At 40.1% G+C, this 19776-nt stretch overlaps 1 protein-coding gene across 1 annotated transcript in view; it reads right to left on the reverse strand.

Annotated features, from left to right (window-relative positions):
* Positions 1-19377, reverse strand: part of lrrc4ca (leucine rich repeat containing 4C, genome duplicate a) — a 65503-nt gene extending 46126 nt beyond the window's left edge. Inside the window, exon 1 of the mRNA XM_007887647.2 lies at positions 19294-19377. The gene's annotated coding sequence lies outside the window, so the exon portion shown is untranslated. The remainder of the gene's footprint in view (positions 1-19293) is intronic.
* Between the last annotated feature and the right edge of the window lie 399 nt (positions 19378-19776).

Consider the following 19776-nt stretch of genomic DNA (forward strand, 5'->3'; position numbering starts at 1 on the left):
ATCCTTGCATTTGAAATAGTGCCTTATCACGTCTTCCAGACGTCTCAAAGTGCTTCACAGAATATACTGTAAAGTGAATTCACTGTATATTTTGTGGCCAAAACGCGGCAGCCAATTGCGCACAGCAGCGTCCCACAAACAGTCGTGGATTGAAGTTTTTTTGAAGGAATTATTACCTCCGGAAAAGCGATCTGCCAATCGACTAACAACTTACTGCTAGGTAATCAGAGGCGCGTGGAGTAAGGAAACTTGCATAGCATTTCACCTGCTGGGAATCAAACCCAGGTACCTCGCTTGCGAGGCGAGTGCTTTAACCATTGAGCTACAGGACTCCAAATGGCTCTCTTCTGGGTGGTAAATTTCTATGGTTCTATATAACAGAAAGACCTGTTCCTCCTTTCTTATAATAATCTTTGCATTTGAAAATAGTCAAAGCATCTCAAAGCGCTTTGCAAGTAATGGTTGTCTAGTTTAATGACTGTGTACGTGTGGGTTCTTCACATGTTCTTGTGCTTCAAATGACACAAAACATAAACATGAAAACAATATACATATTGCTGCAGAAATGTATAAGTTACTTTGCATTATTGTTAGAATCTTAAACACATAGCTGGGGAAATTTCCACAAGAGCGGGCTCAAAATGTTATGTTCTTGGAGAAGTGGCAGCTCAGCAAATGATTGCAGTACAATTGAAGTACTACAATAATCGGAAACGATGTTATAGGACAGTATTCTTAAGCATTTGATTTGAAGTTTAAGCAACGAACTACCCTCACTATTCACCAATAACACTCACTGTACGTGTGCAAGTTCCTAAGGAAGAACGATCCAGCTTAGATTTGACACAGCAGACAGGAAAATGACAAGCTGTAAAAACTATTTTTTCAGCACCGATAGCAAGATCAAACTTTAATCTGTACAACTGCGACACAACATCAGGTTTATAGCTTTTCGTGTCGCTCGGTGCAATGCTGAAATATAAGACTTGTCTTCAGCTGCAGGTTGAAAGGAAAACATGCTGTAGGGTATTGATATTTCATGTCCAAGACAACTTCTGCTGAAAAATAGTCATTGTGTCAGATCAGCTATAGAACCAACAACGAATTACATTTGTATTGCACCTTTCACGTGAGGATGAAGTCCCGAGGCGCTGGCAGCACCCGAGCTGATGGTTGGGATCAGGAGGGGTGGAGGGCGGGGAGGATAGGAGTAGGAGAATAACCGAAGGCACGATCGAAGAGGAGGGTTTCAAGACGGGTCTTGAAGGAGACAAGGGAGGTGACGAGGCAGGGGGACCGTGGGTAAATCACACAGAATCTACAGCCCTGCAAAAGGTTATTCAGGCCCAACCAAGTCCAGCCCTGTTTTTTATACTCCAGACAAGTGTGCGCTTACCCCAAACCCTCTCCCTTGCTTCCCCCCATACCCCTCTCTTCCATTCTTCAGGAAATAAAAAAGAAAGCCTCTGAAATATCTGATAATGGCCATCAAAACAGTGGACAAAAGGAAAAAAGACTTAACAGAGAAAGTAAGAAAATGAGGGGTTATCCACATTCAATGGAATAATTTGATATTGAGACGTCTCAAAACGCTTCACAGGATATAATGTAAAGTGAATTGACTGTGTATTTTGTGGGCGAAATACGGACGCCAATTTTGTGCACAGCAATGTCCCACAAACAGCCATGGAGTGAGTGACCAATTTTATTTGGGGATTTGTTAGCCAGGGCACCGGGAGAAACTCTGTTCTCTTTTTGAACAGTGATGGAATGATTGTCGGAAAGGCCTTAAACAAACTGCCCTAATTTAAAGTGAGTGTTTCAATTCCCATCATGGTCGTTATGTATTTCAACTCCACTTTTGAAGGACTGAAAAAATTGCCACTGCTAATGCCTAGCATTGCAAGCTCTTAACACACTCTTAACATCAACGCTCGGAAGCAGAGTGACACGAGGAAAGCTTCCCAGGTAATTTGAAGAGGTAGTTACCTGACACAGCATATCAAACGTGTGTCTCGCCAACACACATCAACCACTGGTTTCCATCCTTATTAGCACAGCTCAGAATGCCTATTTCTGCAAAATAGCAGAAGTAGCAATAGCATTGGTTGCCTAAGGTGCAACACACCATAACGGCATACATCATGCAAAGCATTTTGAAAGGTGTAATTAATATCTTTGTATGTTAATGATTATATAAAGTGCTTGAACTTGATCGACACGGTTTAGAATGTTGTCAGTAACCTTAATTGGGTTACCCTCTGAGATGCATCTTTAAATTAAATTTAAATCTCACTTTAAATTAGGGCAGTTTGCTTAAGGCCTTTCCGACAATCATTCCCACCCTGTTCAAAAAGAGTTTCTTTATATTTATATTCACTATATGCAATATAGTCATTAATCTTGGACCACTCTAATGGATTGTCTCATTGTTATTTAGTGATGATGTGCTTAACATAGTAATCAGATACTCCTTCAGTTTCCTAAAATAAATAACTGTTCAACTCTGTATTAATTTTAAAAAAATCTCACAAATTTTGGTTTGGAATGCTTTCCGAGTGTATGCTTTTTTACCCTCTCACTGGCGTTCAGCGCCTTGGGACGTCCTCCTGATGTGAAAGGCGCTATACAAATGTCATTTTGTTGTTTGTTGTTGTCCCTCACACCGCTAGCACTGAGAATTCAGTTGTGAAGTTAGCATGCTCTTGATGTTACAGCCATAATTGCCGGGGAAAAGGTTAAAAATGCCATTACAAATGTAATAAAACCCAAGAGGAAACCGATCACCAGCAGCTTGGGAGACTACAGAGACCGAAATGCTCAGTGCTGACATAATTGCTCAAGCGTCAGGAATAACACAGGCAGTACTACTCGACCATAGCAGAAACTTCTGTTTGGGGGAAATGAGCAGATTGCTGCTACAAGCAATCATGTTAAAAGCACGTTAAAGGGACACAGTCTTCAGGAAACTCTGCTTGGCAAACCACTTTCCATTTGGTTGGCGCTGCATGACTCAGTGACAATAATTGTGTCCAAACACATCATCAAATCACATTCACGTGGCATTATGAGAAGAGCCTTTTGTACCACTTCATCCCAAAACAAAATAAACTTTTCCAAATACTTTTCGGGTAGTGATTTTTTAAACGATGTAATCATCTCTATGAAATAACACTGCAGTTCGGTTTACGCCTGAATCACAGAGCAATGAACTTGGAGGTACAAATGAACATTCATGTATAAAATACACAGCCTCTTTACTTTACAGTAAATCCCATGAAGAGCTTTGAGACATACTCAATTTTTCACCCACAAAATACAGTCAATCCACTTTACAATATATTCTGTGAAACGCTTCGACATATTTCAATGACATGATAAGACGCAATATCAACTGCATGGATTATTATTACTCCCATATCAAAGAAGCTATATCAAATGCAACAATTATTATTAATAACAACATCTTAGACATCTATAAGCAATCTCCAGCTGTTTTTTTCAGTTCAACCTTCATCACTGTATGGAACACCAGCTATAAAGTATTGACTATAGCTTTACAAAAGTAAACAACAAAAGAAAATAAGCAATTGACCTTTTAAATAGCACTCTACTGTTTGTCAAACTAATTTCAAACATTTCCTTTTAACTATTTACGATAAAGAAAGGTCAATGCCACTGAACATTTAATTGGGAGGTGATGCCATTCATCTTTGACACTGTTTAAGCCAAGATACCCATCTTAGTGACCTTATTTGCAAACACTGTATTAGCAGCGTAATACATTTGCACCCTCCAAGTGCGTGACACATTTAAAAAGCTTCTAAATTGGTCACTGCCCACTCCACTGTGCGATGCAGAGACCTGCATACAGTCAGTGTTTCAAATCCTATAAATAGGACTGGTCAAGTTACTTAGCATTTGCATAGAAATCACAGATCAGATACTGCCATTTAGCCCATTAAATCTATGCTGATACCAGTTAGCTCCTGGTGTCCTGGCCATTAATCCGAATAAAATTGGTCACTCGCTCCATGACTTTTTGTGGTACATTGCTCTGTGCAACTGGCTGCCGTGTTTCACCCACAAAAATAATCTAATCACTATCTTCAATTCCCTGCTCTTCCACTGTCTCCATTTATATTGTTTCTCTTCAATTATGTAGTTTTCTTTCACATCTTCTGGTCGTAGCTTCAATAGTCAAAATGTAAAACATTCTGTGTTCTAATTTCCCTGTGTGAAAAAGTTTCCTCTAACCTCTCCTTAAATCTACCAGTGACAAATTCTGATCTTATACCAGCTTGTTGCCAATTCACAAAACAGCGGGAATAATCTTTCACTACTTATCCTCTTAACACCTTTCAGAATTTTGAAGACCTCTATTTGATTCCCTCTTAACCTTCTCTGCTCCAGTGAAAACTGCCCTAATTTTCCAAGCTTAGACCTCCTTATCTCTGGCATAATCCATGTGAATCTACAGAGTACGATTATAATGTCCATTCTATAAATGGATGATTTGGATGGTCTCTAATTAGTCCTTGTGATATCAGCAGTGCTGAATATCTAAATAAAAAAAATACTCATAACATTCATTCCCGGGGAGAATTATGTACAGCAGAACCTCCGACAATCTATCAAACAGATTCACTCTGTGCTACAGAATGTCTCTCCCAAAGCCAAATTCCTGTGGAGATTGCAATGTGTTTTGCAAATTTTGCTGGCGTGGCTCATGGCGATCTCTCCTCATATCCGTTAACTATATAATGATTGTGGTAATGTCTCAAGTAGACCTTTGAGGCAGCCCGATGGTGCACCATTCCTCACTGTGATAGTGGACTGCCCCCTGGGATTAGATTGTTCGATGGGAGGTGCAAAGTGGAAGAGGGGAGGAAAATCAGACAGGCAGTAACATGTAACACACGTACACACTCTCCCCAGAAATGTGCTTTAACAGCAGTGCTGTCAGAAGCCTGAAAATAATCTTGCACAAGGCAGGATGACATTTGCATTCAATTCATACAGTCCCATTGTTTTCAGTCTAAGCATCTCCATGTTACAATCACCTAAACATTTTAAGACTGATAACCTAATAGAGTCGTACNTTTTTTTATCCTTTATTTAAATTGAATTTATTTTTAACAAAACTTAAGACAGTTATGTGAAAAAAAATCCTTGTGGCACCAATGGCCAGCCCTCAGTTAGGACACTATGAGCCCAAAACTCTGTCAAAAGGTTAGTGGCATTTAAAGACGGGATTTGGAGAGTAAAATAAAGCAACCATTCTTAAAAGCCTAGCGAAATCGCATCGTCCTTTTTTATGGCTTTAAGAAAAAGGCGTTAGCAACATAAAAATTTTATAGCAACATAAAATTGGCCCTTCGTAATATATTGTTTGTTATTTTAGATGTTTTTCCACATGTTTCTGTCCTACCAATGTCACTGCGTCTATTGACTAACAATAGAAATGTAAGGGGAAAAGAAAGTGGCATCTTACTCAGGAAGAATACAGTCATACCTGCACTCACAGTCGTGTTACTTTCAGTTTGAGAAGGAAAGTACTCACACCAGCTGTCTAACTTTTTTCCTTTGAAAAAAAATGGTGCAGTGCATTCACTTCACAAAACTATGCAGTGATATTCCAGTATGTTCAGGTGCACCTGAGTGTACACTTCCTCCAGTTATGTACACTGAATTTGAAGGCCTCTGGCTGCACTGATGACTGGAAAAATGATGGTTTCAAATTGAAATGCTTTAACATTGCAAGTGCCCCTCACAACTGTTTTAGAGACATTAAACTGAAATCCTATCTGCTTGTTCAAGAGAATATTAAAGATCCCATGGCACAATTTGAAAAGAGGAGATAGCTTCTAAGATAACTGGCCAACAATCCTACAGATAAAATGTGTCACTCACTTCATAGACGTTGATGGGATCAGCTTTGTGCGAATTGCCTGCCATGTTCACCTACAAATACACAGTCACTACACTTCAACAACAACAACAACAAGATTCCATTTATAAAGCTTCACAGAAACTTTGTGAAATGCTTTGAGATATTCTCAGCGTTATAGGCAATATGTCAAAGGAAAGGTTATTACTATTGTTTTGGGACAGGAAGCCTGGTAATATTGAAAAAGTATGGATATAAATAGGTTGAATGCCTGATCTGCACTGTGTTCTCACGGCTTGGGGGATAGGGGAGAAATTAGACATCCTGGTGGAAGATGAACATGAATGGACATTGATGGGATTGGACTTGACTGTGATGTCCCAGGGTTAAAATATTTACTGAAACTTACTCTAAACTCATTCATGAAGAATGGTTCCTGTGTAAGATAGGGCACTAGCAGCTTTATAACCATAACACATTTTGAGCCGTTGGTTATAAGGAAGAACTTGAGGTATTACAAAAACATATTTCAGTCCAAAGGTTTAATGTATATAAATACAGAGATGACTACATTGCAGACTCCAAGATCATGAAATTGGATGAACATTATTTGCTGGGAAAAGAAGATTGTAGTGTTAAAAAGCCAATTCTGCCTGTACATTTATAGGGCCGGTATCATCAATAGATTAGAGAGTTTGTACCATTGCTATGTTACGGCTTTCAAGCTCAAAATTCCAGTTTGCACAATTACATTAAGTTCTGAAGTTGCTGCTGAGAAAGCACCAAGTGAGCAAGATCAAAAATGACAGTGGATAGATCAAATCTGTCGCAAATTTTATATTAAATATAGTTTGGGATGATCTAAAGAGCAAGATCTTCATAAAAACACCTTGATGTGAAAATGCTACTTTTTGAAACTGTCCAAAACTATGTTTAATCCAACAGTTGTAGTGAACTCAATCTGTCTGCAGTCACCTTTGATATTACTCAACTGTGGTTCCTTTTTCAACAAGATCACCTAATGACATTTTGTAAAGACTGGAAATTCTGGATTGTAGGCAAGACTTTCCAATGAAACAGATTTCCAACAGGGCTGGAAGTTAACCACTTGAGTACTGAATTCCCCAACAGCAAACATGCTCATCACTGAATATCCCCATCATATCCCTTAATGTTTTAAATTAACATTTTAAATGGTTGCATCACTAATAACCGCTCTGCTTACATGGAGTCCAAATGCATATATTTCTTCCCGTCAAACCTAATTGCAATTATATCACCCAACATTGGGCCCATGAAACAAGAGTTTCTCCTATCTTGTCCTCCTTGGTGAGGGGTCAAACTCCCCGAGCTCCATGGAACACTTACACAGAAAGTGCAGGAGCATCATGTTTCCCTGACCATGTATTCTATTCCTGTGTCTCCCAAGCTGCCATATGACTGCTAGTTACTCCTGAAACAAGGAAGAGTTTTTGTTATGCACTTAAATCCACTGAGGTTTCCAGACTCTCTGAATTAAATTCATTCATGACCCTTAACATCCATCAAACTGAGAAGAGCTTTATCTCCACTGACTAGGCTGGATTCAAACTCTGGTCCCAAAGACAGTGTTCCAGCAATGTCTGCCTCGTCTGAAACATCAGCTACTTGTATGTTGTCAGGTCTTAGCTTCAGACTTGTAAAACATTGTGAATTGACAGCTTATTTCCATTTATTTTAGCAATCATAAGTTGAACACTTAATTCACAAAGCATTCGTAGTTTTGAAACGTAGTACATGTCCTTGCTTTTAAATGGCAACTCCCGTGTGCATTTCTTCACTGGGATTTGTATAAATTCTAATGACATGTATGCAAGTCACTTTAAAAAAAGCAGCGTTCCTAAATTAATTAAAACGAAACTCAGTAATCTTTGGGGAGTCTACCTGTAGGTAAAACAGTAGAAAACCAAAGACTGGTGAACTCAAGTGCTTTAAAGTTAACTGCTAGAAAGATATAATTGATTTAGATGTGTGAATGTGATATTAACGATACAAAAGTAGTTTTTTTTGGAAACGGGCTGAAAGTCGCTATTAAGATCAAAATCAATAATCCTTTAATTATGAAGTTGATGGCTTAAAACAAGGCAGAGTGCTGCAAATCTACCACAATGTTTTCAAGAATACATCTGCTCCTTTAAGTCCTGCCAATCTGTGCAATTTGATTTAATAATAATCTTTGAATTTTGCATTTACATGAATTATTGTAAAATGTAGTCACTGCGTATTTTCTAGGCAAATGTTTGAAATATCTACATTATGTTTCAATGAAGAAAAACAATTCATGGTTTCTACTGCTCAAAAAGGTCTTGCTCAACTAGGTAACCTTGGTACTAGGGAACTGATTGGTAGTAGTAGTTTTTCTGCAGCTTGGGACGTCCTTCCGACGTGAAAGACGCTATATAAATGTAATTTATTGTTATTGCCAACGAGCGTGTCAATAGGTGTGGCAAAGAGTTCTAGATATCCAAGTCAAATAAATCTTTCCTAACAAGAAAAGAGCTTCAATATCAAAACATAGATACATGCTAATAAATTAATCTATTCACTTTCACTTTGGATCAAAGACGTTTAACAAAGGCAGAATTATGTAGTGCTATAGCACAAATACTCTTCTCAATGATGGTGTCTTCTTTATATTATGATATAGTTGAAGTGGGGTAAGACTGATTTTAATCAAAATCTGCACAGCAAACTGTAATATTTGTGCTCATCAATTCAGCTTTTCCCTTTGTCTAAACGTGAGATCACCACTCACTTGTGAAACCAAAAAGAATGCTCCTTAATATTGTCTGGAAATGCTTTTGCTGTTGTTTTATCGTAAAATCATGTTTAAGCGAGATTTAGTAAGCTGTCTTCGAATATTTAATATTCAGTGCTGCAGCTGTTGTTTCAAAAGCTTTTACTTGTCTTTAAAAGAAATTGCCTACTGAACTGAGTGTCTTGAAAGACAGGTTACAGCATTTAGCAATACTGTGTATACAATTACACACAGAGCAACGAGGTGGCTGAGAGAATGGTTCAAGGCTCCAGTGCATCTGAGGGGCTCAAATCAGATTCTAATAATGTGGGAGTGAAGCTTGAACATTTTACTAACATCATCTGAGTGCTGGCAGTGTGTTACAGCAATGAACACTCTTGTCTTTTTGCAGATTTATAATATTTTAAGTGTTTTGCACTGGGGCACTTCCAGGCTTGCATTTTGCTGCTAGAGTTTGCATTTTCTGGGACTGGAAGGTTCTTAAAAGTGCTATTTAATAGACTTCAAGCAATATTGCAAGTTCGAGGCCTTACATTACTTTCAAGAATATAGCAGTGATTCCTAAGAATTTGGAATTGGTATCTGATTACCAATCCAATCTGGAAGCATTTCTCTACTGGTGATGTGGTAGCTATTATCTATGGCTGGTAAGTACAGCGATCATGGATAGACCAGTGACCTAGATGACCCTCCTCTATTAATAATATATAAATTAGGTAATGAATCATTAATTTCTCCCTTTATGTCGGCTGATTTATTCACCTCCTGCAGCTAAGATTCAAGCAGACGAGTTGCTGGCGGTCTCTTTGGATGAAGGCAAATTTCCTACAGTTGAATGTGAACAAGACTGAGGCCTTCCTGATTGGCTCACACCAGTGCCTCTGCACCTCAGGCTCTGGCAACATCAACCTCCATGGTTGCACACTGCAACCCACCAAGCCAGTCAGGAACCTAGGGGTCTTGTTCGACCCTCAACTGTCTTTTCTGCCCCACATTCAAGCTAAGGCCCGCTCTGCCTTCCCTCACTTTCGTAACATCGCCCGACTCCGCCACTACCTCACCCCTCAGGCCGCTGAAACTCTTGTGCATGCCTTCATCACCTCCAGGCTTGACTATGTAAACGCCTTGCTTGTCGGCCTTCCCAACTCCTTCCTCCACAGGCTGCAGATAATCCAGAACTCTGTAGCCCATGTCCTCTCCCGCACCAAACTCCATGACCCCAACTCCCCCACTCTCCCCCGACTCCATTGGCTTCCTATCCTTCAGAGGATCCAGTTCAAGATCCTGGTCCTCACATACAAAGCCCTCCATGGCCTTGCCCCATCCTACCTCTGCGACCTCCTAACCCCCTACCAACCCGCCCGCTCCCTCCGCTCAGCCGGCTCTGGCCTTCTCCAAGTCCCCCGACCCACTCCGCCTCGCCCCTCCTTAGTCTCCTTCAAGTCCCGCAAGACTCTCCTCTTCGACCATGCCATCGGCCACCCACCTTCCCCTCCACTCCCTTCCCCCCCCAACCCCAGCTCGGGTCTGAAATGCTGTACTCTGTCCAGCGCCTTGGGACGTCCTCCCGACGTGAAAGGCGCAATACAAATGTAATCTTGTTGTGGTTAACTTCACTCTCCAACAATCTGGCAGGCAGGCTGTGGTAGATTGGAAGCAACAAAACACTCAGTAGCAAGACTCAGACCGCAAAGGGTGTAATAGGGCAAGGCGTTCACCAACGACCTCAAAACCCCCAAACAATTGTCCCTTCGCCATGTTACAGCAGGTTAGTCAGACCGATCCACTTTATCATTTTAATTTCTCCCCTTACATTCATTTTGAAGATTTAAAACATTATTCAGTTTTATATTTATTAGATATGTTTAGGTAGCACTGCTCTGTCAGACGGAACGACACTGAACATTTTTGAATAATTCTCAGTTTGTATGCTGATTGATCGCGACCTACACAATCCCAAAGCATTCTTGCATGTAATAACCAATAGCTCAAGAAAAGCTTTACATATTTTGCAGATAATGCAGACTATTCTAGGCTTTTAAAGGGACACTGTTACCCCACAAGGAAGGGCAAAAAGATGAGCAATTAAACTTATGTTTCAGATTGTGTCTCCAACTGAAAGTGGTGATGCGTTGAAACAAGGCAGAGGGCTCCAAGTCTACCACAATGATTTTAAGAATACATTGGCTCCTTTAAAATCGGATAGCTTAGCTCATTGGCAAGGACATACCTGCCAATGAGCTAATCTATCTGGTCTATCATCAGCGGTGCCCTGGAGTATTGGGGCCCGCCTGGCTCAGGCACTGTGTTACCAAAACCACCACAGAGGACGGACTCAATACCGACATTCCGTTACCGCTGAATAGATGCTGCACATAAACCACACAGTGCTAGAAATATAGGAATGTTCAGTATTGGAAAAGAAAAGATGACCAGAGAGATTCGGATGAAGAACGTCCTCTGCCTATTTGATCTCATCCTTCCAGAATACCAATCCTACCATCTTTCCCCATCGCAGCATCGAGCTGTTTCTTAATTTGACCCAGCATTCATCCATCCTTCAACCATCCTTCCCGAAAATCCATTTCAGTTACCAATTACCCTCTGTGTAAACTTCCTGGTGTCTGTCTTGAATTTACCCCTGAACCTCTGCCCCTCTTGTTTCACTGCTTTGGCACTTCCGAAAGTATTGTTCTGGGTTTACTTTCACTTAATCACATTTTGAGCGTTTTTTATAAGGTGATTTCTGAGATCTTTCAAGGATGAAGAGTTCTAGCTTAGCTGGCAATTCCTTTGAATCTAGCTGGTGCCAAAACACACACACACACACACATAAATAATCTAATGCAAGATCTCTTATGCCTCTCAAAGTGATTTTGTCACCAAACAGGTATTTAAATCCCTCTTGAATTTGCCTCTTGAAGTCTAACCAGCTAAAAACACAAAGCTTGCCATTGATAGCGCTATTTGGCAAGTTTTCCCACTGCTTGTCCAGCTAGGACCACCCTACCAGTTAGGGCTTTGGCTTGCAGGTTTAACAGGAGCTGAGTGGGATAATTCCCTGCCCCAGTGACTAGTCTGCCCTTCCAGATCCTGCCGATGAGCCAGGCTGGCAGAGCCCTGGAATACTACGGACATGAATGGCTCAGGAACCAAACTACCAAGACTGCCACAGAGGACTGGCTCAATTCCGACATTCTGCTGCCAAACATTTCACCCTGGAGCCAGTTCAGCTCCAAGGAGATCCTGCCTACCACCCCCTTCCCCCTCCCCCTCCCCAGGAGGATACGGAAGTACAATATTGAGTTTGTCAAGTAGATAGAGCAGAGGAAAAGTGGGACTCGAGGAAGGGGGATTATAGAGGTATATATTCACACAGACAAAATAATATTGTTTCACCTACATTTTTGATAGTGTAAGAAAAGTTTCTCAACATATTTGGGTCTTGATAATATTCCATACTTTTTAAGTGATATCTTTCAACTGTTAAAGCATTAAAGGAAGAGGTATCCTGACAAAATCTAACCGCTACCAAAAGAATCATCACTGTACTAATGTGCAAGCTAGATATCAATGGCTTATTTATGGTGGATTACCTTTGAAATGGACAATTTACTAACTTGATATGTTAAAGTCACCCATGGACAGCATCAAACTTCAGATTTGTACAAAATGATTCTCTTCCAGCAACTACTAGAATGAGTAAACCTTCAGAACCTGTGCAGTCATGCAGTTTTCACGATTCCTTTATGCTGTTTGAGATATTATCATCTTTACGACTATCATGATCATTAAAAAGCAACGGTGCTATTTTCTGCTTCAAAAAATAAAACAGCTAAAGTTGAGCTTTTTTTTATTTAAAAAAGTGCCATATATGCACAGACCAAAAAGGATCAGCTGATCCCTACAAATTCCAGACTCTCATTGGTTCTGGGGTTGAGAACTTCTCCCTTCCCCTCTTCTATTGTCAGCTGGAAATCACTGCTCAATATGTCCAAGGTGTCTTCTCCCTGGTCTTGGGCTGCTTCAGTTTTTCCCTCTGTTACTGCTGCCACTTTGCAGTGAGCAGAAGTGCTCTGGTGTTGTGGCTGCCCTGGCATTTTGAGTGCTCATGGACACAGACTGTTCCTCTCAGGATGTTAGGGTAGCTCTCGTCACACCACCAGATTCAAAACCTCCTCTCACTCCTCTCAAGTGGTGACAGAGTGGGTGAGAGTTGCAAGGGGAGAGAGAAGAGAGACTGAGCAGGACAAAATAAGGCAAACATTGCGAAGTTTGGGAGAACAGAGTGAAACATGCATTGGGCGAGCAGTGAGAGGAGTTTTTGAATCCGGCTGCAATTGGCTGGACGCAATTGTAAAATGTCAAAAATTATCAGCCAGGCTGACTTTTGTCATTTATCCAAGCCAAAGTGTTACATTAGGGAGAAAGGCTAGTGATCCGTGATATAGACTACATAATGTAAGTAATCATGTCACACATTTCCACTGATTTCCGGCTACCTTCTAATCATCTTAGCTTGTGCACATTCAGGTGTTGAAAGATAATAAGAGTAATACTTAGATGTGGATAAGGCACAGGTGCCCGCTGTCAATAAGATCCAACAATTGCAAATAAAAGGCTCATACCCTTGCTGATTGTATTATTCCTCAATTCCCCTGCATGAGTTAGCACAGTCTGCTCACTATGTGGCTCACTGACTAGAATACTCACATCTGGACAGATGTGAATGGGCATATTACCTAATTCATTCCCAGCAGCACCCATGGTTCTATCAATGTTGTGCATTGCACAGCATTAAATAGTTATTACAATTACTTATTACAGGGGGACACACACTTGATAATATAGATAAGTTATAAGCATGTCGAACTATCGAACCAGAAGCTATCGAACCCTGATTATAGTAACTCCAGAGAAAAATATTTAATTCAATTCTTCTACAATACCCATTATTATTGAAGCAGTCATCAAAAATTCAGGGGGAAAAAAAAATGTTTATCTCCCAGAAAGATGGAATGTTTGATAGACGTTTACCCCAGATGTAGGTTAGAGAAGAGGCTGGAGAGATGAGAACTCTTTCCATCGGAGCAGAGAATGTTGGGGGCCCTACAATAGAAATGCTTAAGATAAGGGTTTGAGAGGACATTAAAGGATCCCTTTCCTCTGGTTGGTGAGTTGAGAACAACACGACATGACTTTAACATTCTAGCTCAGAGTGTAAAAAAAAGGGATGTTAGGAAAAAGTCTCTCAGAGGGTTATCAGAATATGGAATGAACGGCCAGGGTTAGCAGCTGGAGTTGAGTCGATTGAGGGCATTTAAAAGGGAATTAGATAATCAACAACAACACATGCAGAGGAAGAGCATTAGTGGATTTGAAGAATGAATGGGGAAATGGAATGAGGATGGATGGCTTCCCTGGAGGAACAAACATCAACACTAATAAAACAGTTCCTATGGCCTCCTATTCTGTGGTACATTTCTACAGTTTTATTGAGGTCCAGGACAGAATGGAATTCCACTGTGGCAAGTAGATTCAGGTGACAACTAGCACCCGAACCCACATGCAGGCAGACCATTTTAACCAGAAAAACTTGTCGAATATTAGGAATTCAATTCAACTAATTTTAAGAACAGATGGAATTAAATTTGAAGAAGGCAGTTAAGTGCCACTCTATAAAAAAAAATTACAAATTGGATTTTTGTTAAAAGCTGAAATGCAGAAAAATTGAACCACTCCAAAATATCATCTTATTGATCTCATTATGTCGAAGCCAGGAAGTTTCTGATTTGACACGAGGATTTCAGGAGTGGAGCACTCAAATGCTGGGAGACTGGAGATAGAATGCATATGCTTCTCTGAGATTTCCATTGAAGCACTTTAATATCTTCAAAACCCACAACGACTTATTCTTTCAAATGCAGAGCACGTATGAATTAAGGAACCAAACAAATTAACTCAAGAAAATACAAGAGCCTGCTGGAAGGAAAGTGTTGGAGTAAATACTCTGTTGCGCACTTGACTGACACTTTTTGGGTTTCAACCCAGCTAGTCTGGTTTGGCTTCACAGCTAAAGTTCTTTTTGCTGGCATTGTCTTGTTAAGACACAGAGAAGATGACATTTTATTTTTCCAGATAAGATACCTAAAAAGATCCAAATCACACAAGGTACTGTAAAAGCATGATCCTGGCCTCATTCAATAATTATTGCCAAAGTCACTTCATAACGTGACTTGTATAGATGATACAAATGGTTTCACTGTTTCTTTAATTTTCTAAAGAATGAACCCCTCTGATGTTATCAAATGTCTGCCAGTGTTTTTACAGGATTCCCTTCATTTCCTTATGAGCAAGTATCTGAAGTGCAGTGTTGGCTGCACATTAATAAGTATTGAACAGTGTTTAGACAAGAGAACTCTGTTACACAAATCACAAAGGACAGCTGTGTGGGCTGAACACGCCATTGCACAGGACAGGAGCATGAACTGAGTAATGCACAGCTCAGGAGATACAGAGGCGCCCTGCACTGACTGAGCAAAGTTACAGGAAGCTCTGCACTGCTTGAAATTTAATATTCTTCTCAACAAGTCAGATTTGATGAAATACGTATAGTTCTTAGCAAGTCTACGTGAGATGGACTCAAGACGGATTAACAATAATTGGTGAGGTGACATCTCAACATCTTCGATATCACAACTTTGACTCTAAACAAGGAGTCAACGATTGGCTCGTGCTTGAGATCTTAGTGTCCTGATCATTACTAACCATCCAATTGTTGTGGGGACAATAGTTTAATGTGGAATGAGCCTCAATAGGTAGGCAACATCAGCATGCATTTATACAGCGCCCTTCACGTGAAATAGTATCTCAGAGTGCTTTACATTATCGAGAGGGTTGGTGAGCTGCAGGGGAGGGTGGATTGGAAGGAGATGACCCTAAGCGCGGTAAAAGAGGTGGGACTTCAGAACACAGACATTAAACTCTGTTCACTCAGCATGCTCTGCTCTTCTTGGAGTGCAAACCTTGTGGTGACATTGATTCCCATGAGCTGAGCCAAATGCAAGCCACTGTGTAACACAGTGTGCGACACAGAGGAGACTCAAGCAAACCTGTTTCAACTCCATTTGGTATTGCTACAAATGATCCTCAAAAGATGAAGCAAGTTTTATAAGCTGTACAAGCATTTAAGAAAAAAATCCAAGAATGTATACATATCTATCAATAAATAATATGTTTAATTTCTAAAAAAGCTGTTATTCCACTGTAATAAATAGAAATACAGCAAATTTGAATACTTTTAAGCACACCAATGCCTTTGGGGAGGCATTAACTATGATAGCAGAAGATTTTGAAATGTTTCATAAAAACTATTTATTATTAATTAAGAACAGGATACACAAATTCCAAAACATTATCCAATTCCTTTCAGCTTTCCAGGAAAATTACCCCTGAACTATTCTGGTGGTACAACTGCTCTAAAGTGAACACTCCATTATTTATTTATGGTTATTTTATTGCAGTTGATCCATCTTAGTTGAACGCATGAAATAAACATTTATGTCAAACATTTGCATATGTTGATAAAACTGTGCATGAACCATATCTCTGGAGCAATATTAAGTGCGATAAGAATCAAGCTGGACACCAAAGATTCAAAAGGCTGCATTCCATACATACAGCTTTCAAAACCTGTGCTATTTCGACACCTATAGATATAAAAAGATTGCATTATTTTAAAAAAATGTCCACAACAGGTGGATAACAGCCTATCACAGTACTCCAGCATCAATCCCAATTTTATCTACCATTCAGATATAGATCTCTCTATTGGTTGACTTTCATTAGTTCATAGTTTGCTCAATGAATAGCATTCATTCCATAAAGAAGCTCTAGAAAGAGGGTAGGTTATGCAATGGAATGTAGGGCTGAAGAAGACTGCGAGGGTATGGTGGGGTGGTTGAGATCATGTAGGGATTGGAAAACTAGGATCTTATAATAATAAACTCAGTGCTGTGAGGTACTGGAGTGCAGCTTGCAGCCAATGCAGCTTGGAAAGAATTGGGGTAATGGGTGTGTGGAGGCTTCTGCAGAGGAAGGCAGGCTGCTGAGGAGCTCTGGATCATTCAGAGCTTCTGCAGAATGAATCTGAGGTGATCAACAATGTGAAAGAGTTGGAAAAATCTCTCCTCAAGGTGATCAAAACACGGTTAAGGGCTCAGCAGTGGTAGGAGTGAGGTAAAGGCGTTAGCAGTTAATATACTAAAATTGCATCAAGACAAATAGAAGCATCTTCCTGAGGACGACCATACAATTGAAACAAGATTAAAAAAAAGATTCAATACAACTGCAGTTGTGTCTATTTCAGAGATGCAGACTGCTCTGGATAATCCTCCTCACATTAATATTCAATGTCTTCTCCTTGAATATTACATAATTCACATTATTCAGACAGACACGCTTAAATATGTTTTTATTTCAGTCGACTGAAATAAAACTTGAACCAGTGTTTTAACAGGTTTGGAATGTAAAACTCCTACCAGCAGATACCACTCTGTTGTCTGATTTGCAGATTGCTGATTTAACTTTATGTAATAACCCACTTTGGTGCCCTGTTGACTTACAGGAGCCTTTTTCTCATGCTTGTCACCCCAACATGTTCAATGCTATTGAAAGCCATGAAGCAAAGAGGATCAAGGGTTTCCATTAAACTGTTAAATGCAAATCATAATTGTCACGCTGAATAATTTAAAGGAAGGAGGATATCTTTAACAGCATCCCTCTGTCTCTCTGTTGCCATAACTATATCAAATACTGCTCAAGATTACACAAAGCTTTCTCCATATTCAGCATGCTCTCCAAAGGTAATAGATTTTACAGCATTAATTAGCTCATTTATACATGTGTCTTTGGTGCAGCTCAATTTCATGTCGCTGAACAATTAAATATCATTGTCACATTAAGGAAATACAATAAATATTGAACTTACTAAAAAAAACTCCCATTGAAGAAGCCGAGTAGTGGATTGTTGGCAAAAAAAGTACAAATGTATTACATAGCTCATCTTACTTAATTTCAATTGACGAAGTTGCCTATGTGCCAGCATTGCTGCTGGTTTTAAGACATTGGTTAACCTGAATTAATTGGGTTCTAATTTGTTGGTTGGGTTAACAGCCCATGTGTAAAATTTGCAAGCTGGAGTAAACATATAAAAAGTCATACAGATTAGAGGCATCTCAAGATAGGGCAAGGCAGTGGGATTGGAAATGCAGCTTGCTCTGAGAGCTGGTACAGACTTGATGGATTGAATGGACTCCTTTTATGCTGTAAATTTCTATGAGGTTCCCTTAATTATGTAATAACCAATGTAAAGGATTGTGGAATCACCTATGTTTACACATGGTTAGCACGACCCGTAAAATTGTGAACAGGGGTTTCCGACCAAAGCCGCAAACTAGATACCAATATGTTACCTGTCGAAGTCGATTGAAAGGGTGGCAGCTGTCCAGGTTCCAGGCACACAAGGATCTGCCGGGATTCATTTATTGCAATTTCAAATGTCAAACGATTATAAAATGCATTTCTAACATGAAACGTCATCAGCTTCAGAACAACACTGAACTGTGGATCCTCTGCGTTGAAAATTCCGTGTCAGGACGGCAATCCCCTTTAAATCAAAGCCAATCTGAACACGCTGTTCATTGGACACAGCAATCTGACAGCAGCAGGCAGATTGTTCTCTGGTTCCCTCTGCTTCTCATCATGGGCACAGATCCAGGGTTTGTGAAGGGCAATTTCAGGACAGACACCGGAACTATTTCTTTACACAGAGGGCAATCAACAAGTGGAACAGATTGCCGATAAGGTTGGTAGAGACCAGGACGCTGGAACTCATTCAAGAAGTAGCTTGATCCTGTTAAGGTGGTAATGGCAGTCTGGAAGAATAAGAACTACATGGGACAAAGGGGTCTTCTTCATCTGAACTGCTTGTGATTGACATCACTGCCAATACATATTTCGAGGACTATGCAGGATCTAAGCAATGTGTCACATTAATACTGTGCATTGGACCAACTCACACCAAGTTGCCGCATATTTGCTGTCTTCTACAAGAGTTCAACGATTACACTTCTGTCATTGTTGTGTTGAGGACAACTTGGATTAGAAAAATCGCAACATCAATTTATCTATCATATCCCAGTAAAGGCAGTGTAGGAAACAGCTGTCACTCACTGTTTCATCACAATCACTGATCCTACTCTTACAGTACACTTAATAATAATATAAATTAAACGTACAATGCCTCACGATGCTGAAACATCACCAAGTGATTCACACAATGAGTGAAGTATCGTGACCGTTATTACAACTGCATCTGTATCGTTACTGACAGTGAATGCTTCACACACTTTTGTTGGGTGAATTGTGGATCATCCAGGAATGTAAACCAAGGTCAATTCCCTGACCTTCAAATTAATGCCACACAATCCTTAACGTCCACTTGAAATTACAAAACAGGAAGACGGGACACAAGTTTAACATCTCATGAGATACGACCTCTTGCTTTATTTAAAAATTCAAACTTTTTTTAAAAAAAAACTCGTACCTGTTCTCTTATATGCTTTCAGTCTCCCACTCTGCGCGGCAGCTGTTTGCTTGTTTCCAGGGTGGGCAGAAACGCTAGGTTTCCTACGGCAGGTAATGTCACTACAACGATTCGAACAATGGTAGCAATTGATTACCTCATCTGACTCTGGGGAGAATTGGAGATGATATAAAGTAAAACGTCAGCCCTCACTGGTCGGACAGCTGTGCTAAAGATAGCAGAAATCATTTCCCCTGAAAGAATCAGCATATTAGGCACACGCTGAACCATAAACTGAATCAAACCATGTGGTAACAGAACAGCAATCATTCCCGGCAGGGCTAGCCTTCCCATTCAATTTCCCACAAGATGTTTCCTTCAATATTCTCAACCAAAGAAATGTCTCTTAAAACCCTTGCCTCTCCGGAATGTACATTTCAACATCTGTACCTTTTAACATGTTTGCTCCATGCCACATGTTAGATTCATCAATTTAGGGTAAAG

The sequence above is a fragment of the Callorhinchus milii genome, unplaced genomic scaffold (genome assembly GCF_018977255.1).
Source record: "Callorhinchus milii isolate IMCB2004 unplaced genomic scaffold, IMCB_Cmil_1.0 Scaffold17, whole genome shotgun sequence".
Classification (NCBI taxonomy): domain Eukaryota; kingdom Metazoa; phylum Chordata; class Chondrichthyes; order Chimaeriformes; family Callorhinchidae; genus Callorhinchus; species Callorhinchus milii.